The sequence below is a fragment of the Tamandua tetradactyla genome, chromosome 4, assembly GCF_023851605.1.
Source record: "Tamandua tetradactyla isolate mTamTet1 chromosome 4, mTamTet1.pri, whole genome shotgun sequence".
Classification (NCBI taxonomy): Eukaryota; Metazoa; Chordata; class Mammalia; order Pilosa; family Myrmecophagidae; genus Tamandua; species Tamandua tetradactyla.
The window spans coordinates 143,786,012-143,812,377 of NC_135330.1; the positions used below are offsets into that span (position 1 = coordinate 143,786,012).

Below are 26,366 nucleotides of genomic sequence, written 5' to 3' on the forward strand. Positions count from 1 at the left end.
GTCTCATAATAAATAGAACGTGATGCTCAGTTTCAGTGTTGGGAAGACTGAAAAGAGGAGTGGGGAGTGTGGCAACCCAGAAACCATGTGCTCTGTTGAAAGGCAGCAGCATCACTCAGCTCCAGCCTGTTGTTTCCATATAGGAATTTGGGCCCAGTGTTCTTAGATATTACAATTTCTTTCATGAGAATCCACAAATCTAAAATTCTGTATAAAATTACCTCGTTTTAAGTCTTGCCAGCTATCTCAATTTTTTTTAAAAGTGTGTGTACCAATACTGTGAGGGCCAAAAAAATATATATACAACCTGGATGTAGTTTGAGGGACACAAGTTTGTGACAATTTTTAAGCAGTTGGAAAAATATATTTCTAGAAACTGAAATCATTAATATTCTTTGTCTGGGTCTAGGGATGGCCCCTGATCAAAGGATTTAAATGTGATGACATGCAACTGATTACTACATTACAATGTAAGTTGCATTTTACCTGTTATGATTCTGAAGGTACTTTAGAGTCCTTTGAAGCCCCAGCATTATAACACTAATAATCAATTTTAATTGTTATATAGAACAGAAATGCTCTTGCTGTTATTATAAAGTATCACAAACTTTATAAAGGATACCTCAACTTTTTATTCACTATTTCAAAAAATATCTGTTGAGTACCTACCAACTTCCAGGCACTGCTAAAGGCACAGAGGATAGAATATGGAAAAGTTTCTGCTCTCAGAGAGATTTCATTCAATAGCACTTTTTTTATTGGTGAAGTAATAATTTGTATATACTATATCACGCAGTCAAATGCTTTAAATTACAATGGTCCCTTCAAGTACTCCAATTTTGAAGGGTAATTACATTTTGTTGGCCTTTCATTACCTTCGTCTAATGGTATCTTTGGCCCTAGTGGTCCATTCATTAGCTTGTGTTAATTAGAATTCCAGAAATATATTTGAAATGCCATAACCTTAATTTTGCAAATGAAATTATTGGCTTCATGTTTAAACATTAGATACTACACATAATTTATGAAGAGCCTCTCTGAGGTAGCTTAAAACTAAATGTGATGGAATTTTTGCCTCTTTTTGACAAACCATTAACACCAAATTAACTTTACCTATAATATCCTCAAATTAAAAAGTGACTAATTTTTGCATAAACCTTTTCTCTTTAATAGGGCTAAAATAAATAGAAAACAGAGGAGGTTATATGAAAAAAATGACACCTTGGAAACAGGATATAGTAGTGAATGTGGGCAGTAATAGTGAGTGGATTTCCTCTGTCTGTTTACAGAATTTTCTTTCAGATTTCACGAAATTTCTTTCAAATTAAGAGGAGAAATTCTGAGAGGTACTTCAATTTTCTTACATGTTCTTTGAGATGATAGGGGATAAAAATGAATAGAGAGTAATACTTACAAATCTATAAAATAAATAACACATGCCACAGACATGACACACCACTCTGAGTAAGCAGACAGAATTCAGAGTCAGTCCATGGCTTGGGACCAAAGTTGTATTAATGAGTAAAAATCTTGTTGGTCAGGTTTTCTGTATTATCATGTCTATGATTATGTCTGGCAAGGGGACACAGCAGCCAAGGGAACAGATCTGGAGTTAGAGTGTGGTGAAAGTAGATAGGTAAAGGAAAAAGGAAGGAAAGCCAAGCGCTAGAAACTTAAGATAAAAGTGATAAATGAATACTTTTTCCAAAGTGTAACATAGGAATGAGAAACACCAGGCCCTTGTTTCATGTCTCCCTACTCCTCGGGCTGCTTCGCAGAAGCAACCATTCTCAACTATGGTCCCTGGTTCTGCTGCTGTGATTACCAGTTACTATATTTATAAGCAATACATTCACTGCTATTTCTTGACTTATCAATTCCAGACAATAATTATTTCTTATTATAGCAGATAGCAGGAGTTAGTTTTCTTGCCTAGCCTCTGTACTTTCCCTCTTGCATTCTCCTAATATATGTATTTTGGTTAAATTAGTGTATTATTACACCTCTATAAATACTGTTTGCTGATGAACCGATTGATTTACTGTGATATTCCATTTTAATTCTTTTCCTTGTTACTATTTATATTTTTTCATTTGCATAGGTTTCAGTGTTCTCTAATATTAATATCTTTCTAAAGGATCAACAAATCTGATATGGTCGAACATACCATAATTACCGTTTCTTCTTTTGAAAGCATCCCTCCCCAAGCCAGCCATCCCCTGCCACAGTCTAGATTAGGAAATCTTTTGATCTAGGCTCAGATATTAGAATGGAATTTTCCTTCATTGTATCCCAGATCCCATATCTTTTTTCTTTCTTGGTTTAAATCCCCTTCTGTTGGAGCCTGTCCTCTCATTGTTCCTTTAAAAAGTGACGTTAATAGAATGTTTCATTTTATAGAATGTGGAGTACGTAGGCTTTTCATTCATTCATTCAACAGATATTTCTTGAGCAATTGCCAAATGCCAGACTTTCAATAATTACTCAGAAAAATTGACCTTACTAAGATATAAATAATGTCATGCCACTTCTTTGCTTAACTTTGGATGCTTCCCTTTAGGAAATTCCAAACTGGACTATAAATTTCATTAGCTGATTTGATTCCATTTTTCTGGACACTCTCATTTTATGCTGCTCTCTCCCTTGCACCCCATGCTCTGATCACTCTGGCCATCTCTCAGTTCCAGGGACACACCTTGCTTTTTTGTGTGATAGGGCCTTTTTCCACTGTATGGGTTCTCCTTCTGTCACTCCTCATCATTTAATAACTTAAATGTTATTTTATCACAGAGGCATTCTCTGAACAGATCTCTAAAAGAACTACTCCCTTGAAATCTCCATCAGAATGCCTTGCTTAATTTTTTTGTGGCAATAATAAACATTTTACTAATTCATTAATTTACTTGCTTGTTGCCTACCTCCCCCATTAGAATGTAAGCTTGATGAGGGCAGAAACTTTTCTTGCTTGTTCTCCATTGTAATCTTGGAGTCTAGCACAGTGCAGGGAACACTATATACTCTTAAAAGATATTTGCTGATCCATGAGTGGCTGTATCCAGTTTAAAAATTTTAACAGAAATGACTGGGCAGTGAGACTTCACTAGTTAGGAGGAGGTGTTTGGAGAAATGAAAATTACTGCTGTATACTTGGTTCTTGTGTCCCTCTCCAACCTTTTCTCTCCCCACTCATCCTTATGGGCTCCAGCTGTACTGAGCTTGCTGCAGTTTCCTTAAAAGGCACGTACTCTCCTGCATTGGGTCTGCCACACATATTCTGCCTGCAATGATCTGCTTTCCTTTGCCTGACTGTTGTCCTCTTGACCTTCAGGCATCAGACAAGTCTTCAGTTCCTCTGTGGAATCTATCATGATATTCTAAGACTGAGTCAAGTCAGCCTTTTTCTAGGTTCCTATAGCGCTCTATTTTAAGCCTTTAATAGCACTTAGCGTATATCAAAATTGCTCTTTTATGTCTCTGTAACCCAAGAAATGAGTTATTTGAAGGCAGAGACTGTGACTTGTTCACTATTTTCTCAATATTTAACAAAGAGGATGGCGCAAAGAAGGTACTCAGTTAGTATTTGTTAAATGAGAGAAAAAGGGGGGCTAGTTAAATGAATCCTGATATGGAATATATTAGAAAAGGAAGATTATTTTAGGAAAAAATTTGGAGATCGAATGAACAAATAGCAATTTGTACAGAGAAGAGCATTTTATTTTTATGGAATGTTATCCTGGTGGTAAGAAAATGCCCTGAGGAAAATGGCAATAAGTGTCTTGTGTAAGAAAATCAGAAGTGATAGAATTCATCCTTGCATAGGCCACTGCAGGAAGGAATCTTTTTATAGGAGTAAGAGAGTTCTGATTTTAACACAGAAAGAGATGTGGCTTCTTGGATGAGAAGTTGATGTTGATGAATACAGATATATCCCTACACACAGGAGTAATGACTAACATAGATAAATTTGATGCAAATTATTATTATTACACTATTTGTACTTGACATTGTATTAATGTGCTTTACATACATTATCTCTAACCAGCCCAATAATCTAATGGGGTGTGTGCTATTATTTTTACCTTACAGAGAAGATGTGGGAGATCAGACTTTTTTCCCATCTCTGGCAGATGCCAAAACCTGTGCTTTTTCCATTTGTTCCACTGCTTACCACTGTGAGTGAGCAAACCAAGAAAACAAACTTCATAATTGAATTTTAATATTGAACTAATGTGATTACTTACTGTAACTGTTTGATTTGAAAATACTGAAATGAAATTCCTGATTTATAATAAATGATGTGTATGCACTCAACTTCACACACTTTTGTAGAAAATAATATTCATGCAATGTTAATGCTTTGTATTTCTTTAAAAGTTGGGAAATATCTCACTGATATGTAGCATGCATGCTGAAAAAACCACAGAAAATACAAGTGCAGTTTTAATAAATTGAGTACACATGTGTGGCCACTGCCCAGAGTACCACCACATCAGCACCAAATCCTGAAAGCCTCCCTCATGCTTCTTCCCAGTCAGCACCTGTGCTGGTTTGAAAGGATTATGTACTCTTAAAATCCATGGCTCAATTATGATCCCATCACGTGGAGGCTGCCGTTTATTTTAATGCCTATTCGGCACTATAGATTGGAAACTTGATTAGATTATTTCCATGGAGATGTGATGCCACCCATTCTGGGTGGTTCTTGATTCGTTTACTGGAATCCTTTAAAAGGGGAAACATTTTAGAGAGAGTCCCTTTTAGAATCACAAGACCCACAAAGCCCATGCAGACAGAGACCTTTGGAGATGAAGAAGATAAACACCCCTGGGGGAACTTCATGAAACAAGAAGCCAGAAGAGAAAGCTAGCATTCTTTGCCATGTTCGCCATGTGCCTTTCCAGCTGAGAGAGAAACCCTGAATTTCATTGGCCTTGAACCAAGGTATCTTTCCCTGGATGCCTTAAGTTGGACATTTCCATAGCTTTCTTTAATTTGGACATTATCATGGGCTTAGAACTGTAGACTTGCAACTTAATAAATTCCTCCCCTTAAAAAGCCATCTGTTTCTGGTATATTGCATTCTGGCAGCTAACAAACTAGAACAGCACCCCACTCTTGAAAAGTAACCTACTATTCAAACTTCATCACATAAGGCTAATTTTGCCCAATTTTGAACTTTATAAAAGTAAAATCAGAGTTCCAGGAAAATGGTGGAATAGGAGAGGTTGAGTTCACTCCTGCTCCAAGGAACAGCTAGGAAAGTGACAGGAAGGCAACTGGGACAGCAATTCCAGGGTGTAAGTGACCTGGGAGGCTCTTCTACACCACATAGGGAGGCTTTGGTTGCAAAAGCTGAAGAATTGAGATGCAGAGAACCAGAGAACTAAATGGCCTAATGCACTCCCTTTGAAATGGAAACCTGGAGCCCTCAGGAGTGCATGGACAGGGATACGGGGACAAGGAAGTAAACCAAACCTTGTTCCCTGAATGCACTACTCTCAGTACCCTGCCCCATGACTCTCCCCACACACCCTGCACACCTGAACCCTGTCACCTGTCCCCCATCCCACGCTTCAAACACTCCTGCTCCACACCCCCACCCCACACATGTGCACATGCCTGCCCCAGCCTACCCCACCTCTCCTGTACAGGCTCACAGTCTCACGCCGCCCCTCCAGAGACCTGGGCATCCATGACCAGCCACTTGACTCCACCTTTCCCTCTCTTCCTCCTGCAGGCAGTTGCCTACACATTCAGTCTACAGGCACTCACTTTTATGCCCAGGCTACACTCATCCCCAACACATAAAATTGCACAAACCTGCCCTGCCCTCAGCTCTGCACATGTGTACATCAACCCCCAGATTAGTGCATGTGCATGCGCATATCCCCGTCAAGCATCCCAATTCTGGGCAAGCGCTGACCTGCACATCCAGTCCACACCTGCCGCCAGCCTATGCAAGTGTAAGCCTGGCCTACTGCTTAGGGACGGCCCTGAGCTCTTCGCAGGCATATACCAGAGCCCTGTCTGTCAGATCCATGCATGTATACAACCACATTCTCCCCTCTGTGCACCAACCTCTTGACCCCTGCACCCCAAACCCCTGCTCCACACATGGGCACACCCTTACCACAACCCCTGGCACAAGTGCCCTGCTCCCGCATGTGGCAGGTGCTCATGTGCACATCTGTGCTACATGGACCCTGCCCCAACTCCCCCACACCTGTGCACCCATGCCAGGTCCCACTTACCCAATATCACCTGCCCCGACCCATGTCCTGCAACCCCCACAACGTGGGCCCCAAACCTACACACTCGCACTTCCACATCCTGGCTCTCTGGACCTCTCACCTCCAAAAGAATGTACCTGTTCCCTGTCTTCCCTGTGCTGTGACCTCTATGGCCTGTATCCCACACCCTGATATCCATGACCCCCATGATTCATGGGCCCACCAACATCTTGTCTGTGTACTAGCTCCTGTGCATCTGCCACTCACTGAACCCTACCTCTGTGTCCCCCATGCTGCACCCTGCTTCTGTACTTCAAGGCCTGCCTGAGCTGCATCCCAATCCCATGGCCCCTGCAGTGCACCTCCACAACTCTGCTCCCTGCACCCCACACTCACAGGCACCAGTGTAGTGCCCCTCACCCGTGCATATACCTGCACTGCAACCTGTCACCACACTGTTGGGCCCCATCCTATGCCCTGCATCCTGCTCTACATCCATCCCAGAAATACAGAGCTTTTGACTACTGAAGGAAATCAACTCCCAAAGTTAATCTTGTCAAGATGTTTACATGCCTTGGAAGCAAGAGAAGATCACTAAGCATATCAAGATGCAGACAGATATATCCCAGCCTAATGACCAAATTAAAACAATGGAGGAGTCATTTGGAACAATTAACCAAAGATGTTCATATAACTGTACTAAATAAAATCAGTGGATGATTAATGACATTAGGGAGATTAAGACAGCACTAGAAGGGGATGCAAGGGTAGTTCAGTGGTAGAATTCTTGCCTGCCATATGGGAGATCCAGATTCAATTCCTGGCTCATGCACTTCCCCCCAAAACAAGTAAGCAAGCAGACAGACAAACAAAAATTCAACAAATGATGCTGTAATAATGGGATACTCTCATGGAAAACTTGATTGGGTTATCTCCACGGAGATGTGATTCAAGCAAGTATGGGTATTAAACTTGGTTAGATGGAGACATGTCTCCACCCATTCTACGTGGGACTTGATTGGTTTATTGGAATCCTATAAAGAAGAATGATGGGAGATTCTGAGAGCAATGAATGACAACAGAATGATGAAAGAACCACAGAGTCCAGCAGCCAGCTACCTTTGGAGATGAAGAAGAAGGATACCCCCTGGGGAGCTTCATGGACAAAAGGTCTAGAGGGTGGGCCACAGTGGCTCAGCAGGCAAAAATGCTTGCCTGCCGTGCCCAAGGACCCAGGTTCGATTCCCGGTGCCTGCCCATGTTAAAAAAAAAAAAAAAGAAAAAGGTCTGGAGAGGAAAGTAGAAGATGTCACCATGTTTGTCATGTACCCTTCTAGCTGAGAGAGAAACCCTGGACCTCATCGGCCTTCTTGAACCAAGTTATCTTTCCCTCAATGCTTTAGATTGGATGTTTCTATAGACTTGCCTTAATTGGGGCACTCCCATGACCTAAAAACTGTAAACCTGCAACTTATTAAATTCCCCTTTTTAAAAGCCATTCTGTTTCTGATGTACTGCATTCTGAGAGAGAGCAAACTAGAACATATGTGTGTGTGCACATTTTAAAAATATAAACTTACTACTAAAGGAATGTAAATTAAAACAGGAAATTACTAATTTTTGATAACATAATTAGCCATAATTTTTAATATCATTGAATGTTGTCATATGGATGATATGACTATCACACTAATACAATGTGATAGCATAACTTTCCACTTATGTTTCTGGAAAGTAATTAATCATTTTTAGAGCTTTTGACCTTTTAAGAATCTATTCTAAAATTTCCCTTTTAAGAATCTGTTCTAAAGTATAGAGAAGAAATCAATGAAGTAAATACTGACATTTTCATTATTGAGTTATTTCTGAAGATAAAAATAAAGAATCTACCTATATACTATGAAGAAAATTGCTAAATAAGATAAGGAATAACTTCACTGTGAAATATTATGTCAAATTAGGTGATGCTGTCAAAGAAGTTTTAACTAGATAAGAAATTCCTTCTTATATATTACGTTTGCAACTTTGTTTTTTTGCATGGGCAGGCACCTGGAATTGAACTTGGGTCTCCTGCACAGCAGGCGAGAACTCGGCCACTGTGTTACCATTGCCCACCCCTTTCTTATATATTATGAAGAAACTTTCTTCACCAAACTGCAAGCCACTTAAGGATAGCACACACACACACACACACACACACACACACACACACACACACACATTCCTCAGTCTTTATCACAGTATGTAGCACAGTATTCATGCTCAGTAATGTTAATCACTTAAATGAAGTTGGCAAATTAGTATAAATACTTAAGGATGAAAAGGCATTTATTAGAGAGCGAGAAACTGTGGTTATAAATTTTTCCTTTCTTTGAAGGTATTTACAATCACTATTAATTCCGTAAAATGTTAAAGAAATAGCTCAATTACTAAATGAAAAGATATTTTACAACATACTGCAAAAATAACAAATTTGAGCAAGCTTAGCTTTCTTTTCAAGTTGTATAAACTTCACATTGCTGATATAGTACAAATTGACTTTTAAAAAGTGGGTGGGCAGTGAGAGAAAGCAAGTTTCCATGTGACCATTGTGTTTGTGTACCACCCACAGATAAAAGATGAGTGGCTTCAGTGCAGCCCTTGATACTACAGCTGAAAGAAACTATTAAATAAAGACAAGCCCACAAAGGAAAGCAAACTAATGAACACTGAGTGGAAAATATATTCCTCAGATTCGAAACAGGGCTCCCTGATTTATGCTACTCACTCACAAAGAGTAATTTGAGTTCTTGTAGAGTTAGAAAAATAATTAAATCAGAAAGCAAGGTAAGTTAGTTTTGGTTTCCCTCTGCCACTCCTACATGATTTTTGCAAGAGACTCAGCATGTAGCCTTGGCTTAGCCCCTGACAGCAGAGAAGATTAAACTTCACCTGCTTAAAGATGTCTTGCAATACTATACTCTCTGGCTACACCTCGGTTCCTTAATAAGTTTCTTATTACACTATCACATTCATATTCAAGATAATGAAACTATTATAAATACATTGTTATTAAAAGCCCTCCAGACTTCCAGAAAAATGGAAGACTAGGACAGGCAGAGCTAACCTCTTGACCATGGAATGACTAGAGAAAAGACAGAAAATGACCAGGACAGCAGTACCGGGTTAAGAGCAGCCAGAGAGGGACTTCTATATGAGATAGGGAGGACCTACATGCAAAAGCAGAGAAACTATGACTGAAAGTATGGGTTGAAAATATAAACTCAGACTCCTTAAATGTAGAATACAGGGGGCCTGAAGATAGACAGAAGCTAGAAAAGGGGAAGTGGTTACCTAATATGTATGGACTTGTTTCTAAGTTTGAACTTAAATGTATGGGAATGGATACAGGTGCTGGTAGTATGTAAGTGGAATAAGTAATAGTGCTGTATTGAAGGTGAATATGATTGAAAGAGTTGTCTAAAATCATGTATCTCACCAGTTTGCACTACTAATATACATCACTACTAATATACATGCAGTAGTGCATGAACTACTTCAAAAAGATATGACACTTGTACAAGAACTTAATAATAGTATGGTGTCATGGTTAGGGACAGGTGTCAACTTGGCCAAGTTGTGGTACCTGTTCATCTGATTGGGCAAGTGCTGGCCTGTCTGTTGCAATGAGAACATTTCATAGGATTAGGTCATGATCACGTCAGCTACATCCACAGCTGATTCCATTTGTAATCAGCCAAAGGGGAGTGTCTTCTGCAATTAGTGATGCTAAATCCAATCATGGGAAGCCTTTTAAGGAGGACTCAGAGGAGACAGGTTGCATTCCTGCTTTGGCTGGTGAGCCTCTCCTGTGGAGTTCATCCAGGCCATCCATTGGAGTCGTCGGCTTCGCAGCCTGCCCTGTGGATTTTGGACTCTGCATTCCTACGGTCATGTGAGACACTTTCATAAATTTTATATTTGCAAGTGTTCCCTGTTGATTCTGTTTCTCTAGAGAACCCTAACTAATACACAGGGCAACTGAAATTCTTACCAAATTGCTAAACAATATAAGCTGACATGAGACTTTAGAATTCCTAAGATCCACAGACCCAGGAATTCACAGTTGCTTGCAGGTTCTTCTCTACAGCCTCATCTGATTATCAGAAAGATGGGTTAACAAGACACTGGGCACAACTTCCCTCATTGTTCAGGGCCGAGGGAGGTGAGCAACAGCCACTGTAGGGAAAGAGGCAAGGCCCCACCCAGATCCATATTTTCCATATGGAACAAATGCTTTAAGCAGCTGAGAAGGCCTGCATACCTGCTTGTCCTAAGGGCACAGCCATCACAGCTGGAGGAAAGGGACAGAAGAAAAACTCATACCATCGGCGAAGGGGTAGGAAACTGTTCTGAGCCTAAACCACTAGAGATACCTTACTTCCAGAGGAAGGAACTTATCAGTGAGAAGACCCCACCCTTGAGACCCAGGATTGTCTGCAAGTGTTCCCTGTTGATTCTGTTTCTCTAGAGAACCCTAACTAATACATCTTGGTACCAGGAGTGGTTCTTAAGGAACAGAATCTTAAAAATGGGTTTTTATGAATGGTTTTCTACTCTGACTGGGCTCAGAGACACTAAGGACTCTGATTCCCGTAATCAGAATGACACTCCCAATCCATGGACTGAGTTGGCAAAGGAGATAGTCAAAATATCATCATTCGATTCTCCTAATGCTTCGCTTGTACGAAGCCAGACTCTGGGGGCTTATGGAGGCCAGGTGATCAATGGAGTTTTAGCTCAGGTCCGTCTCACAGTGGGTCCAGTGGGCCCCCGGACCCATCCTGTAGTTATTTCCCCAGTTCCAGAATGTATAATTGGCATAGACATACTGAGCAACTGGCAGAATCCCCACGTTGGTTCTCTAACTCGTGCAGTGAGGGCTATTATGGTGGGAAAGGCCAAGTGGAAGCCACTAGAACTGCCCCTACCAAGCAAAATAGTAAATCAAAAGCAATACCGTATTCCTGGAGGGATTGCAGAGATTACTGCCACTCTTAAGGACTTGAAAGATGCAGGGGTGGTGATTCCCACCACATCCCCTTTCAACTCTCCTATTTGGCCTGTGCAGAAAACAGATGGGTCTTGGAGAATGACAGTGGATTATCGTAAACTCAACCAGGTGGTAACTCCAATTGCAGCTGCTGTTCCAGATGTAGTATCATTGCTTGAGCAAATCAATACATCCCCTGGTACCTGGTATGCAGCTATTGATCTGGCAAATGCTTTTTTCTCAATAGCTATTAGTAAGGACCACCAGAAGCAGTTTGCTTTCAGCTGGCAAGGTCAGCAATATACTTTCACTGTCCTACCTCAGGGGTATATCAACTCTCCAGCCCTATGTCACAATCTTGTTCGCAGAGACCTTGATCGTTTCTCCCTCCCACAAGACATCACACTGGTCCATTATATTGATGATATCATGTTGATTGGACCTAGTGAGCAAGAAGTAGCAACTACTCTAGATTTACTGGTAAGGCATTTGCGTGTCAGAGGATGGGAGATAAATCCAACAAAAATACAGGGGCCTTCCACCTCAGTAAAATTTTTGGTGTCCAGTGGTGTAGGGCATGTCGAGATATCCCTTCTAAGGTGAAGGATAAATTGCTGCATCTGGCCCCTCCCACATCCAAAAAAGAGGCACAACGCCTAGTTGGCCTTTTTGGATTTTGGCGACAACATATTCCTCATTTGGGTGTGCTACTCCGGCCCATTTATCGAGTGACCAGAAAAGCTGCTAATTTTGAGTGGGGACCTGAACAAGAGGAGGCTCTGCGACAGGTCCAGGCTGCTGTGCAAGCTGCTCTGCCACTTGGGCCATATGATCCAGCAGATCCAATGGTGCTGGAAGTGTCAGTGGCAAATAGAGATGCTGTCTGGAGCCTTTGGCAGGCCCCTATAGGAGAATCACAACGCAGACCCTTAGGATTTTGGAGCAAAGCCTTACCATCTGCTGCAGATAACTACTCTCCTTTTGAGAAACAGCTTTTGGCCTGCTACTGGGCCTTAGTAGAGACTGAACGCTTAACCATGGGCCACCAAGTTACCATGAGACCTGAGTTGCCTATCATGAGTTGGGTGTTGTCTGACCCACCAAGCCATAAAGTTGGGCGTGCACAGCATCATACGTATTTATTCTTCTAAAAAATTTTTTTCATGCTCTTCTTTTAGTTTTTGCAAAACCCACTTTTCATGATTATCTTTTCTCCAACTATGGCTTTTCCTCTCTTTATGCACTCCCTAAGGGTGAAGAAAAATGTCAGTTATGTTGTAGTAAATATGAAGGAAAGTCATTGGAGGGTCTCTGTATGTGAAGTTCTCTACTGTTCAAAAGTCAGGATCTGTTTGAGAGAGAGAAATCAGGGGAAAGAAGCTAGAAGGGACTCAGAAGAAGAATCAAATATTAAGATATTTTTATTTATTAAGTATTTTCTTTTACAGCTATGATGGTATTGAGCTATGTATCACAGAAAAACATATTCTTAAACTCAATCCACTCCTGTGGGCATGAACCCATTATAAACAGAATCTTTTGATGAAATTACTTCAGTTAGGTGTGGCCCAACTGATGATGGGTGTTAATTCTTAATTCCTTATTATAGGGAAAGTCACAGAGAGAGAGAGCCAGAGGGAGTAGCCAGAAGCTGAAAGTCAATGGAACCTAGAAGAGAAAGAAGCCAGGAAAGGCTGCCATGGGCATTGCTATGGGACAGAAAAGCCAAGAAACAAGGATTCCCAGCAGCCAGCCCCAGAACACCAGTCTTCTGGGAGAAAGCATCTCCTTGAAGATGCCATGATTTTTGACTTCTAGCCTCAAAATCGTAAGCCAATAAATTCTCATTGCTTAAGCCACCTCATTGGTGGTATTTGCTTTATCAGCTAAGAATCTCAAACAGCAGATAAGGAAAGTAAGACATGTAAAGCTGGTCAATGGTAAATCCAAGACTAAAGAATGGAGCCCAGGGCAGGCTGTGGTGGCTCAGCAGGCAGAGTTCTCACCTGCCATCCCTAAGGTCCGGGTTCGATTCCTGTTGCCTGCCCATGAAAAAATAAAAAAGGCCAGTTGTTTGGGGCGCATGGTAGTTCAGTGGCTAGAATGCCCACCTCCCATGTGGAAGACCCAGATTCGATTCCCGGACTATGCACCCAAAAAAAAGAATGAAGCCCAGATCCTCTGATTTCATATTGACACAGATTAACATTTTGAAAGACAGAATCTTCTAGATCCCTTTAGCACTCTACCTCAAGTCTGCAGTCAGAGCAACAGCACATTCTTGGTTAAGAATAATGAAGAGGGGGTATTGAGAGAGCACAGAGTGGGGAACACTGCCAAGTTACCATTTCTCCCTCCTCTCTTTTCTATCAGCATACAATTTCATTGATGTGCAAAGTATGATTAATGCACTGAGAGATTCTGGCTGATTTTGCCTTGATCTTAAGATTTGGCCTCATTTAAAGCCAACTCACTGCAGCAGAAGGCAGATGAGTAAAAACTGATTTGAATAGGAACCTGCTTAAAATGACGATGATACAAAGCTTGATTAACAAGATTGCAGCAAAAGCCCAATGAACTTTCAAGTCTAAAGTGCTGATATTTCAAGAGGAGTATGGAAAAGCATAAAGATAAATTGCATTGATTGAATCAAAGGTGCAATCAACATGTTTGCATTGGGAATTCAACTATTTCTTGAACATTCCTCTCTTAATGAATTTAACTGAGGGTTTCCAAATTGACAAAGTGAAGGTGACTGGTTTCTCTGAATTTGTTTCCCTTTTTGCATAAAGAAAGCTAATAGGTTATTTTGTGTATTCAAATCCAATCAATTGATGAATTCTGAGTCAACAACAGGGAGTATCTGTGTTATAATGATCATTTGGCTATGTATTCATATGTCCAGGAGAAGGAAGTTACAGCCAAATATTTGTCATACCAGTATTCACAGAAGGACATGACAGAAATATGCTGATGAGTACAAAAAATGTGGAAAAAAATCAGATTTCCTCTATTGTTTGATTATGACTCTAATCCCTCCTGTTCAAGGATATCTTACAGAAAAAAAGAGAAACTATCTCAAAATCTCTTTATCATGAATATGGGAACTTCTTTTGAAAATTCTTTTTTTAAAAAGAGAGATTTCAAGCTTAACTTTTCAGTTTTTTCCTTTGTAGATTTCTATCATAACTTTCCTCTAACATTTCAATCATTTGATGCAGACAAAGACTTTATTTGGGTCCTCCACAGTACATAGTGAGCTTAAGTTTCATAAAAATCAACAATGATGTAACTATAGCATCTACTACGTTCCACTTATCAGAAGTGTTATTTACAATTATAAAGAGTTAACTACTACTATCTGTTAAATGGAATAGAAATATAACCTCAAAATGAGTTACACTGTCAGGAAAATTCATAAATGAAATAAAAATATAAACCTAAAATAACTTTCATATCTCTCTAGCAAAAGTAATTTATACTTTTTAAGACACACAATTTACTGTCAGCTCCTAGAATCACAGCAATTCCCACATTATCACAGAGTACATGCTCATATTTAGTAGTCTGGCTGTTCATTGAACGAATCTTTTGTTGCTGTTGCTATTTAGACCTTTATTTTAACATTTCTACATCCTACAAGAACATGAGTGGATAAATTGAGTTCTATTCTTCGAACCATCTTCATATTCAACCCCTATATTCCTTTTGAAGTAAAATCAATTCATATATTAGCATTTACAGCACACATATTACAGTTTTCAAGGTGCACATCAGATCTGTTGAATAAAATAATTCATTATCATGCCTGCAAATGGTATTCCTGAATAAATTCACCCTGACCTCCTAATATTCTATTCTGAGTATCAAACCCATACTTTTCAACTTTCTGAAAGACTCATTCATCTATACCTCACATACTTACTTTTATTACGGTATCACTGGCCATATCTAACCAGAAAACTTTTTTATAGTACTCTTTTTCATTTATCCCACATGTAATAACTCATCACTTCTTTTCCATAATATTATTATACCCATTATTCCTTCATTCTCATGGCCCCATTCTAATCACCATAATTACCACAAAATCGAGAGACCAAATTCAATCTTAAGCTTTACAGGGGATAACAAGCACACAAACTGTGTTAGGTATATAAAACCCTGGAGGGTTATGCTTAGTACATCTGTTTAAAGACTCAAAATTCAAGTAACCTCATGAAGCAGCTCTTCCCATCCACTGTCACTCCCATTACCATTGTAACCTCAGTTTTAGAAGCAGATTGCTGCTATTCCAGGGTTAATATCCTTCCTTCTTTGTCACACATAAGAACTATGAGAAATTTTCCAATTGCAAGAGAACTAATGGTGCCTCTTAGGAAGCTCTTAAAACTTGTATGTACATGTGCTTCCTCCCACTACCAACCTCCACACTTGACAACAGTTTTGTAAACAGAGTACTTAACAGAAGGGGCCAACAGAGAACCCGCCCATTTATAATTCTAAATAAAAAATACTCTTTCTCTTACTTAGCATCTAGAGTTTGGTTTCTAATGCCGAATAAAATAAACTAGAGCTCCTTGCAGAAAAAAAATGGCTGAATCCAAGATTGTGGCAGGAAATAAGCACAATGAACCTGGAGCATCTTATAATGCCAGAGAGTAAAGAAATGCTTACAAAAATCACAAAAGACAATGATACATCAAAGGGACACAGAATAATGCTCAGTCGGTACAGAATTTTTGTTTGGGGTGATGGAAAAGTTTTATTAGTGGAAGGTGGTGATGGTTGTACAAGACTGTAAATATATTTAACAACATTGAATTGAATACTTGAAAGCAAATAAAATGATTAATTTTAGGTTATATATATGTTACCAGAAAAGCACTGTACAACATAAAGAGTGAACCCTGATGTTAACTGTGGGCTACAGTTAATAATATAATAATAATGTTTCATCAATTGTAACAATGCTATCACACTAATGCAATATGTTAATAATAGGGAAAAATAAGGTGAGTGTATAACTCTACATTTTCTGCTGCTTTAAAAAAATAAAAGTACACAGGGGCCCACTGAAAGAGCTCTCAATGGCAAAACTGGAATGATCTGAGGAACAAAATAAAGTAATACTGTATTATAACCCAAAGTATAAAATAAGGATCTATGAGTCCATACAGACATGATAACTAGATGGGTAACGACACATTTATCTATGCAGATAGATAAAGAATTGACAGACCTCTCATGCCAGAAAATTCCAAATAATATATGTAGCTATTTCATTCTCAAGGAGGTAGAGCACAACTCACAACTCCTTAAATGTGGATCTTGCATAGTAACTTCCTACTAAAAGATATAATGTGTTAAAAGGGAATAAAAGAGTAAATTTACAGTAGAGAACCTGACAAACACTACCTTAGATAGGTGATCAAGGTTAATCAACAGTCATAAATCAGGTTGATAGTATGTACCTGTATTAGTTAGAGTTCTCTAGAGAAACAGAATCAACAGGGAACACTTGCAAATATAAAATTTATGAAAGTGTCTCACATGACCGCAGGAACGCAGAGTCCAAAATCCGCAGGGCAGGCTGTGAAGCCGACGATTCCAATGGACGGTCTGGATGAACTCCACAGGAGAGGCTCGCCCAGCCGAAGCAGGAAGAGAGCCTGTCTCTTCTGAATCCTCCGTAAAAGGCTTCCAGTGATTAGGCTGAGCATCACTCATTGCAGAAGACACGTCCCTTGGCTGATTACAAATGGAATCAGCTGTGGATGCATCTGATGTGATCATGATTTAACTCTAGGAAATGGCCTCATTGCAACAGACAGACCAGCACTTGCCCAACCAAACAGGTACCACGACTTGGCCAAATTGACACATGAACCTGACCATGACAGTACCCTTGTTATGATGTGATGAAAATGGCACTTTACTTCTGTGGTCTTTCTCCCAGTGCAGGTTTGAAAGGATTAGTTGCACTAGAGAAGCCATGTTTTAATCCTGATCCATCTTGTGAAGGCAGCCATTTCTTTTAATCCATATTCAGCATTGTAGGTAGGAAATTTGATGCTGAAGTGAAACATTTTTCTCTAACTGTGTTCCAAGCAAAAGGAACTTAATAGTCAAAGAAGTTTGGAATACTCAGATTAAAAAGTTTTATTTACTACAGTACTCAAAAATATTAACAGAATAATGTACCTTTTGAATCTCTATGTGAATGATTTTGTATACTTCATTTCCCAAACTTGCTTTTACCATAAGACACTTTCATAAGTTTCAGAAAAATCTGGAAGAGCGTGAAAAACACAGTTTCAGAAGCATTGTCAATGTTATGGGTTGAATATGTGCCCCCAAAAGATATGTTGAAATCCTAATCTTCAGTATCTCAGAATGTGACCTTTCTTGGAAATAGGATCATTGCAAATGGAATTAGTTAAAGTGAGGTCATACTGGAGCAGAATGGGCCCTTAATCCAATATAACTGGTGTCCTTAAAAGAAGAGGAAATTTGGACACAGCTCTTAAGCGAGACAAAGGGGAGAATGCCATGTAACAACTGAGGCAGAGATTGAAGTTCAAGGATTGCCAGTCACCTCTAGTAGTTAAGGAGAGGCCTGGATCAGATTCTTCCCTAGGGACCTTAGAGTCATCATAGGCCTGCCAGCCCCTAGATTTTGGACTTCTAGCCTCTAGAGCTGTGAGACAACAAATTTCTGTTGTTGTAAAGCCCCTCAGTTTGTAGTATATTGTTACGACAGCTATGCTTATTTTATGACTGAGATAAGTATAGTCAGGATACTCTCAATTTAAGGAGCAGAGGGAGGAGTCAAAAGGCTCCAATCTAAGAGTAATTTAGGCTTTCAGTTAGAGAGATAGCTGGCTCTGAATTATAGGCAGATTGGGCTTCCTGTTGTATTATGGCTAACTGTATACACCCTTACATTTCCATAGGAGTCATTTCTTTTCAGTAAGCTCTGGAGAGTAACTTTGTTTTAGTTTGCTTGGCTGCTGTAACATATACCATACCATCATAGGTTGGCTTAAACAACAGGAATTTATTGACTCCCAGTTTTGAAGCTAGAAGAGATCCAAAATCAAGATATTGGTAAGACTTGCTTTCTCCTGGAGTTTGTAAAATTCTGGTTCGGGCTGCCAGTGAACCTTGGGGTTTCTTGACTTGCATTTCTGCCTACTATCACATGGCAAATGCAATCTTCTTTCTGCTCTTTGGATTTCTGCTGACTTCCTGCTTCTTTCTCCTCACTGTAGTTTTCTCTTTAAAAGCCCTTCTGCGATATGTCTTAAGACCCATTCTAAATCAGTCAGCCACACTTGAACTAAAAATAACACCTTAAAGAGGTCCTGTTTACAATGGGTTCACACCCACAGGGATGCAGATAAAGATCATGTGGTTGATGAGATGCATAATGAAACATACCACAGAAACCAAAATTAAGTGTTTTGTTTGCATTATTGGTCTTTTGGTTGGTTTGAATTTTTGTTTCAATTTTGAATTGTACCTCCCTTAACATTCTTCCAACATAAAGAAGGGAGAGGACTGGGTGACAACTTCATTGCTCATAAGTACTGGAGGTTCTTGTCCAGAACACAGTAGTCCCATAATAGCTGATGAGCAAGTGTAGGTGAAATATGTATGAAAGTGAGGTACATGTATCATTCTCCCAGACATATCCAGACCCTTTCAGCCCTCTGAACCAATATATACTTCTCACCTGAGCTGAGAACTATTTCTGGATTCTATAGGATTTGATGAGAAACACAAAGCAAACATTTGCCCATTTATGCATGTTTTGCCTTGAATGAATGGCGAAGTCAATAAAATCAAGAATAATTGTACTGTGTTTCTTATTTCATGAGGAAATGAGTTTGGCTAATTAACTACTAAGGTTTGCTTATTATAATCATGTTGCAATTCTTCCATCATTGTCTCACAAGATTATGATTTTGGGGGGTTTACAAAAGGAGAGCCCACTTCGGACAGTAGAAAATAAGTTACTTCTGAAATAATGTTTGGTATCACTGACCCAGGGAGGATACAGGATCCAGACAAAAAACAAAGCAAACTGAAAAATAGATCAAGAGATCATTGTTAACCTCTCCCTTCCTCTAGAGGTGGAGGGATGTAGTTGCTCAAAAGCTAACTCTCATATGGTGGAAATTAAAAATGGCAGCTGACGATAGAGCTAGCTCTTGAGCTATTGAGGTAGGCAACATCAAGTGCTTATTTTACCAATGGGAATGGACCAGGTTTGCAGTCTAGAGCAGGGATGGCAAACTGTCGTCCACAGGCTAAATCTCCCATGTGACAAAAGATGCAAAGACTGAAGTCCACAGATAAAGTACAAAAGAGATGTGACAAACAGATTATTCCCTAGAGAGAGAAGAGGGAGCATAACAATGAAAGTGTTTACAATTCCAGATACTGTTATAAAACTATGAATGGCCTGCTGAGTTAACCTAGCTCTCATTATCTCATTTTACTTATTTATCCATTCATTCAACAAACATTTATTGAACTCCTACTTTAAATAAGGTCCCTATTCTGGAGCTTACATTCTGCTAGGCACACCCGCAGCACAAGACAGATTTTTTCTAAAACTTTCCCTGGCCTGTAGGCCCTTATTGGAGAGCAGAGCAGTTGTTCTGTAAGTTTTCAAATGTGCCTAAGAAAAAAATACTGACAAAGTGCCAGAACCTCTATTTTATCAACATTGAAGATCTCAGAGAAAATTTCACCTGTGTTCCCTGCTTTGAAAAAATGAGTTTAGATTATAGTAAACAGGCAAACAAAATAATACTCTCTGCTAACTAAGACATCAAAATCCCTTCAACTAATTGATGAGAAAATCACTGTTGCTATACCAGAGTAAATTGTCCCTAAATTGTCATTTTCTTAAGAACTGTTCTTCTTCATCCTGGGAGTGGCTTGAACTTGAGTGTACTGACAGTCACTCTTGGAGTGTGAGGAGCCCTCTGCTTCAGAGTGGGCAGGTCTCTGACTGCAACACAGGTACAATCTAGAAAGCATTACTCCTAAAAAGAATTCAATTCGTATTTAATATTTTTAAATGAAATATTTGTATTTCTTTCCAAAAATTGCTGGTGAAAATAAACATGAAAGCCATTTGCTTTGAAAGCAGAACACATTTGTATGTACCGCATTACAGTTGTCAAATGCTTTGTGTTTTGCCAAGAAGGAGAAGCAGGAATTGTTTTTGATAGTGAGAGCTGGTATGTTAGCTTTGTCTCCAAGGTCATCAAGAGAGAAAAAAGGGAAAATCTGGCCCAAGTAAATACTATTGATGGGAAAAAGGAATGTGGAACAAATGTCACTGTAATCATAAAGACTAATTATTTGTTTAGATAAAGGGAAAGAACTCCAAGTAGAGTTCATTTGTTTTCTATTGTTATAACTCAAACATAGCTTTCCATTCAAAGTTTCCTGCTTTATACTTAATCTGTGGAACCAAACACATTTAAAGTTAAATGGTTAGTTTTAATATAAAATTAGTCACTGTATAATTACTGAAAAGACATGTTCATAACTGTAAAGGAAACAACAAAACTCTTAAAAATTCCTTCCATGCTGAGGAAACATTTATATCCTCTAGGGTAGCATTTTTTTTCAAACTGCCTTCAGGCTTGCTAGATTTTTGTGGAGATTTTCATAAACAAAGTGAGTTTCAAATGGTTTTGCAAAATTCTCTAATTTGCTAGAGGATATATTTCTGATACTTTCCTTTTTTATTTTTCTGACTCCAAATTGCATTTTCGTCATTCTGAAGTTTTTCCCTAAAACAAGTGATGTGTGAACCACTGTTTAGTAAATATTTATTGAATAGCTTCTGTCAACACATCTAACAAAAAGTTGGTGCTTAATGAAAAATCCTTGGCTGCGTCTTGAGCATGTGTCCATTCTGAGGGTACCTCATACTCCTTTTGAGATACAAAGTACATGAAATGCAAAATTTACTGCTAGGTAGAGTCCAGAAAGTAGAAAACACCAGAAAATTGGTACAGAAAAATCATCATGGAAATTCAAATAAGAATAATACTTTTTTTTTCAAGAAGGACTTCTGATAAAGAAGGTCTTTGAGCTTGAGCTAGAAAGATATTTAGAATTTGGTCTGTGGAGATATAGGACAAAGCCATCATGGGCTGAGGGAATGTAAAGAGGCAGAAGCACAAAGTTGTGCAATGTGTTACACATGACTATAATGTGTTACACATGACTGAGATTGGAAGAGGAACAGCGTAAAATATGTTATGGGCTGAAATATATCTCAAAAAAGATATGTTCATGTATTCCAGTAGCCTTGATTCTTGACGACAACCATGTAACTACATAGCTTTTACAGTGTTGACCATGTGATTGTGAAAACCTTATGGCTGACACACCCTTTAACCAGTGTATGGACAGATGAGTAAAAACCAAGGACAATAAATAAATAAATATTAGGGGAAGGAAAGGGGCATGGGATGTTTTGGGTGTCCTTTTTCATTTTTATTTTTATTCTTATGTGTATTTTTTTGAGTAATGAAAATGTTCAAAATTTGATTGTGATGATGAATGCACAATGATATGATAATACTATCAGCCACTGATTGTACACTTTGGATGATTATAGGACATGTGCAATTGAAAATGACAATTTAGGGACCAGTTCACTTTGGTATAGCAATAAAAATATCTCAATAAAATTACATAAAATAAAAGATAAGTTGGTCTTAACCCTTGGTCCAGTGAATGAGAGCTTGTTTGGAAATAGGATCTTTGAAAATCTATACTTAATTATGATAAGACCAAAGTTGATTAGGAAAGCCCTTCCAGAAAGAGAGCAATATGGACATCAAGACAGAAAGACACAGGGGAGAAGTCCATTTGATGACGGAGGCAGAGATTAGAATAAGCTAAAAGTACATCAAGAATTGACAGAAAACATCAAAAACTAGAAGAGACAAGGCAAAATTCACCCCTACAGACTTCTGAAAGAGCATGGCCCTGCTGACACCTTCATTTCTGCTTTCTAGCCTCCAGAATTGTGAGAGAACAAATTGCTGTTGTTTTAAATCACCGAGCTTGTTATGGCAGCCTTAGGAAAAGCAAGAGAGAAATTATCAACCCAACACTTACATTTTAATATGTTTCATTTAATCAATGAAAAGTTATTCAGCACCTATTAGATTTAAGATATTAGTTACACAAAGACAAGGAAAACAAAATTTCTGTTCTTGGGTTTCTCACAGTGGTGAAACCAAGACGTAATGCAGGGTTTTAAATATGTTTCCTACAACAAAGGCAGGTACAGAAAAAGTGGCATCTAACTCAGCTGGGAAAGGAGATCAAGGAAGCCTTCCTGAAAGGTAAAAATGAAATTCTACCTTGAAGGGTAATTCACCCTTATTAGGCAAGTAAGGAGGTATGTATCAGGGAGGCCCTTCGGATACTGGCAAGAAGCTGCATGTGTGCAGGCAGAGAAGTGAGATTTCTTACAATTTTATTTCAACATGCTCCCATCCGATGTGGATCATTACCTACAACTTAATTTTGCTTTATTAGCACTTGCTATATAAGATATTGAAATTTCATTCAATCAACAAACATTTATTGAAGCAAGTTAGTCCACAAAGTTTATCTGCTTCTCTTCTTCCTCTCTTGCTTTTATCATATAGTTTTCTCAGCCTGGCATGTCAGTCTCCTTCATCTTCACCCATTTAGCTCCTATTCATCCATCAAGGCCCATCTGTTCAAAAGCCACCATTTTGATGAAACCTTTGCTGATATTTCAAACAAATTCCTCCTACTTCTTTTGACTACCAAATATACATTCTTTGTACTCCTTGATATAACTATTACATTTTTCCTTATATAATTATATTTATATAGGACTTTTTGTACTTTTGTTTTGTTTTGTTTTGTTTTGTTTTTGCATAGGCAGGCACTGGGAAACAAACCTGAGTCTCTGGCATGGCAGACAAGAATTCTGCCACTGAGCCACCATCGCACCGCCCTATATAAGACTTTTTAAATAATAACTATTGTGTTTATTACTCTTTTATTCTAAGTAGCCCTAGAATAATGCTTGGCATTACCAACTTATGGTGAACTGAGTTGGCAAGATTGTTGCAAGAATAAATCAAATACCTGAATGAGTAAATATTGCCCTTATTTTCAGATCAATATATGTGTTCATATATTTACCTCTACAGATCCTTAAATAAAAGTCTGTTGAGGAGCAAGAGTAGTTCAGTGGTAGACTTCTCATCTGCCATATGCGAGATCCAGGTTCGATTCCTGGCCTGTGCAATTCCCCACCCCCCACCCCTCAAAAAAATTCAACAAGTGGTACTGCAGTAATGGGATAGTCACATGGAAAAAAAAAATATGTCCTACCATGCAGCATACAAAAAAAAAGGGAAGAAAAATCTATTGACATATAGAAAAATAATATCCACCTTCAGCAAAATTTCTCTAGCATTTATATTATTTTTTTCCACAGTCATTTATCTGTACAATGAACTGGAAATCCTAGATAAATGAAATCTTGGATACCATGCTAGAAGGCTTTGCAGTACGAATATCATTACAGAGTTCAACTTAGGTTAGCTGGGTTTGATATCACTTGTTTGAAGAGAACATTATGGGAGCTAGAACTAGAGAGTAGTGAAAAGAATTGAGGAATATAGTTATAGGTAAAACACAGGAACTGAAAGTTATGTGTCTACCTTACTTTGTAATGAAATAAGATTTTATTAGCACTAATCATGCTCTAGGCTATTGGCGAATAATAAACATACGTATGGCTGTGAGTTGGCAGACCATAATTACATTTTCTGACATAATTATTTTCATGGCTCTTTCCCTAGTAATTCATAGCACAGACTCTGAATGTCTTGACAGTTGTGCTGAGTAACTATCCATGGCACCTCATAAATCAATTTCTGATCTATAAGGGGCAGCAAAAAAGGGGTGAAAGATATAGAAGTAATATTTCTCATGGCATGCTTCCGTTATCATTTTGATTTTTAAGCATATGTATCTACCAAGGGAAAACATCTAATTTTTAAAAGATTAAAAATTCACTTGGCTAGAACTCTAATTCTAGAAATAACAGTATATGGAGTTTAAGTGATTTCCTTTGCAGAAAACAAATATAAAACTAGACAATATTGCCAACAAACAACCACTTTAGGACACTAAAACATTACAAAGGGCAGAAAAAACTTGAGAAATGTTTACTCAGGGAATAATGACACTGTACCAAGTAAGAAGAGCAAGATATCAAGTATTTGGGTCTTGTTTCTTTGGAGTACTCCTATTCTCCCCTTCTTACCCCACTTTCACTTTATCTTTGGTTACAAAATCTGACAACTTTACTGTCAGGAAGTGTTGATCTTTGTTTAGGATTGGCAGTGAGGCAGTTAAAAATTTAGGGGCAATTAAAGGAATTGAAAGAGCTATAGAAGAACTGAGATAATAAACTATTGACACATCTCAATTGACTCCTCAATAGGCAAATGTGGGATATGAGAGACAAAGTCCCAGCAAAAATTAAAAACCTGGGGAGACTTGCAAACTTGTCAAGACTTAAATGTATTCCACAAAACACACACAACTTGGGCAGCATGTCTAAGTGTAACCTATTCCCAATCTTATTTGCTAAATACTACAATTCAGGTCCACAGAAAGTCCGTAGGAGGCCAGGCTTAAAAAGAATTCTGACCAGAGACACCCATAGTCGCACACTGTGGCTAATACAGTTATTGTAGCATACATCTAAAAAGTTAATTGCCCCTTGAATTTAAAAAGGTCAACTACTGTCAGAAGAACAGAGCAGAATCCAGTCAATAAAATGTGCTATTTACAAAGCACAGTTTTCAAACAAAAATTACTAGACATTCAAAAAACAGGAGAGTGAGACTCATACTCAAGAGGAGGATAGTGAATTGATTCCAAGTGGACCCAGAAGCTGGATTTCAAAGCAGTTATAAATAATGTTAAAATAAATGAAGAAAACATGCTATAATGAATCAACAAATAGGGAATCTTACATAGATATAAAAGATATAAGAAGAACCAAATGTAAAAGCACAGTTAACTGAAAAATTAAAAAAAAAAAAGAAGTAGAAAAGCTCAAAGTGGGTTATAAACAGCCAAAAAAAAAAAACAAAAAAACAAGGATCACTTAACATGGACATAGATCAATAGAAATAAGTGAAGTGCTAATCTGTGCTACAACATTGATAAACCATAAAGAGAGCATGTTGAGTGAAATAGGCTAGACACAGAATGAAAAAATACTGTATAAATTATCTTATATGAAATACTTAGAAGAAGCAAATGCATAAAGTCAGAAAGCAGAACAGCAGTTACCAGGGGTTGGGGGAGGGCAGAATGTGGAGTTACTGCAAAATAAGTATATAAATTTTGGTTTGAGATGATGTAGATAGCCTGGAAATTGACAGTGGTGAAAATAACACAGTATTGTCAAGGTACTTAATGTCAAACACTCGTCCATGTAAAATAGATAATTTTATGTTTTGTATATTTTACTACAACTGAAAATAAATTGTTGTTTAAAAGCAAATTAAAAATAAAATAAGAATGAGCAGAGCTTCAGGGATCCCTGAGAAACTATCAAGTGCTACAACGTAAGTGAAATTGGGATATCAGAAAGAGAGGAGATTCAGAATGGCGCAAAAATTTTTGAACAAATGACTGAAAACTTTACAGAATGGGTGAAAAACATTAACTTATCTTCTGGGAAACTCAGCGCACCCCAATAGGAGAGAAATGTATAAACTAAAACAACTAAAAACATAATATTCAAACTATTGAAAGCCACAGAGAGAAAACCCTAAAAACAAAAGAGGAAAAACCATACATTACGTACAGCAAAACAAACCATATGGCTAACAGCTGATAACAGAAACACATAGAAATGATATATTCAACATACTGAGAGGATAGAACTGCCTACCACAACTTTTATATATGGTAAAAATATTTTTCAAAAATGAAGACAAACACTTTTCAGATTTAAAAATTAAAGAATTAGTTATTGCCAGATATGTACT

General features: G+C 38.4%; 1 long non-coding RNA gene across 3 annotated transcripts in view; it reads left to right on the top strand.

Moving 5' to 3' along the window:
• Window positions 1-26,366, top strand: part of LOC143681431 (uncharacterized) — a 215,269-nt gene that overhangs the window by 170,945 nt on the left and 17,958 nt on the right. For 2 of the 3 annotated variants that reach the window (XR_013174605.1, XR_013174607.1), the window contains one exon: window positions 12,872-13,117. This is a non-coding gene — a long non-coding RNA (uncharacterized LOC143681431). Of the gene's footprint in view, window positions 1-12,871; window positions 13,118-26,366 lie in introns of those variants that run through there. The other variant, XR_013174606.1, reaches the window with a different exon arrangement.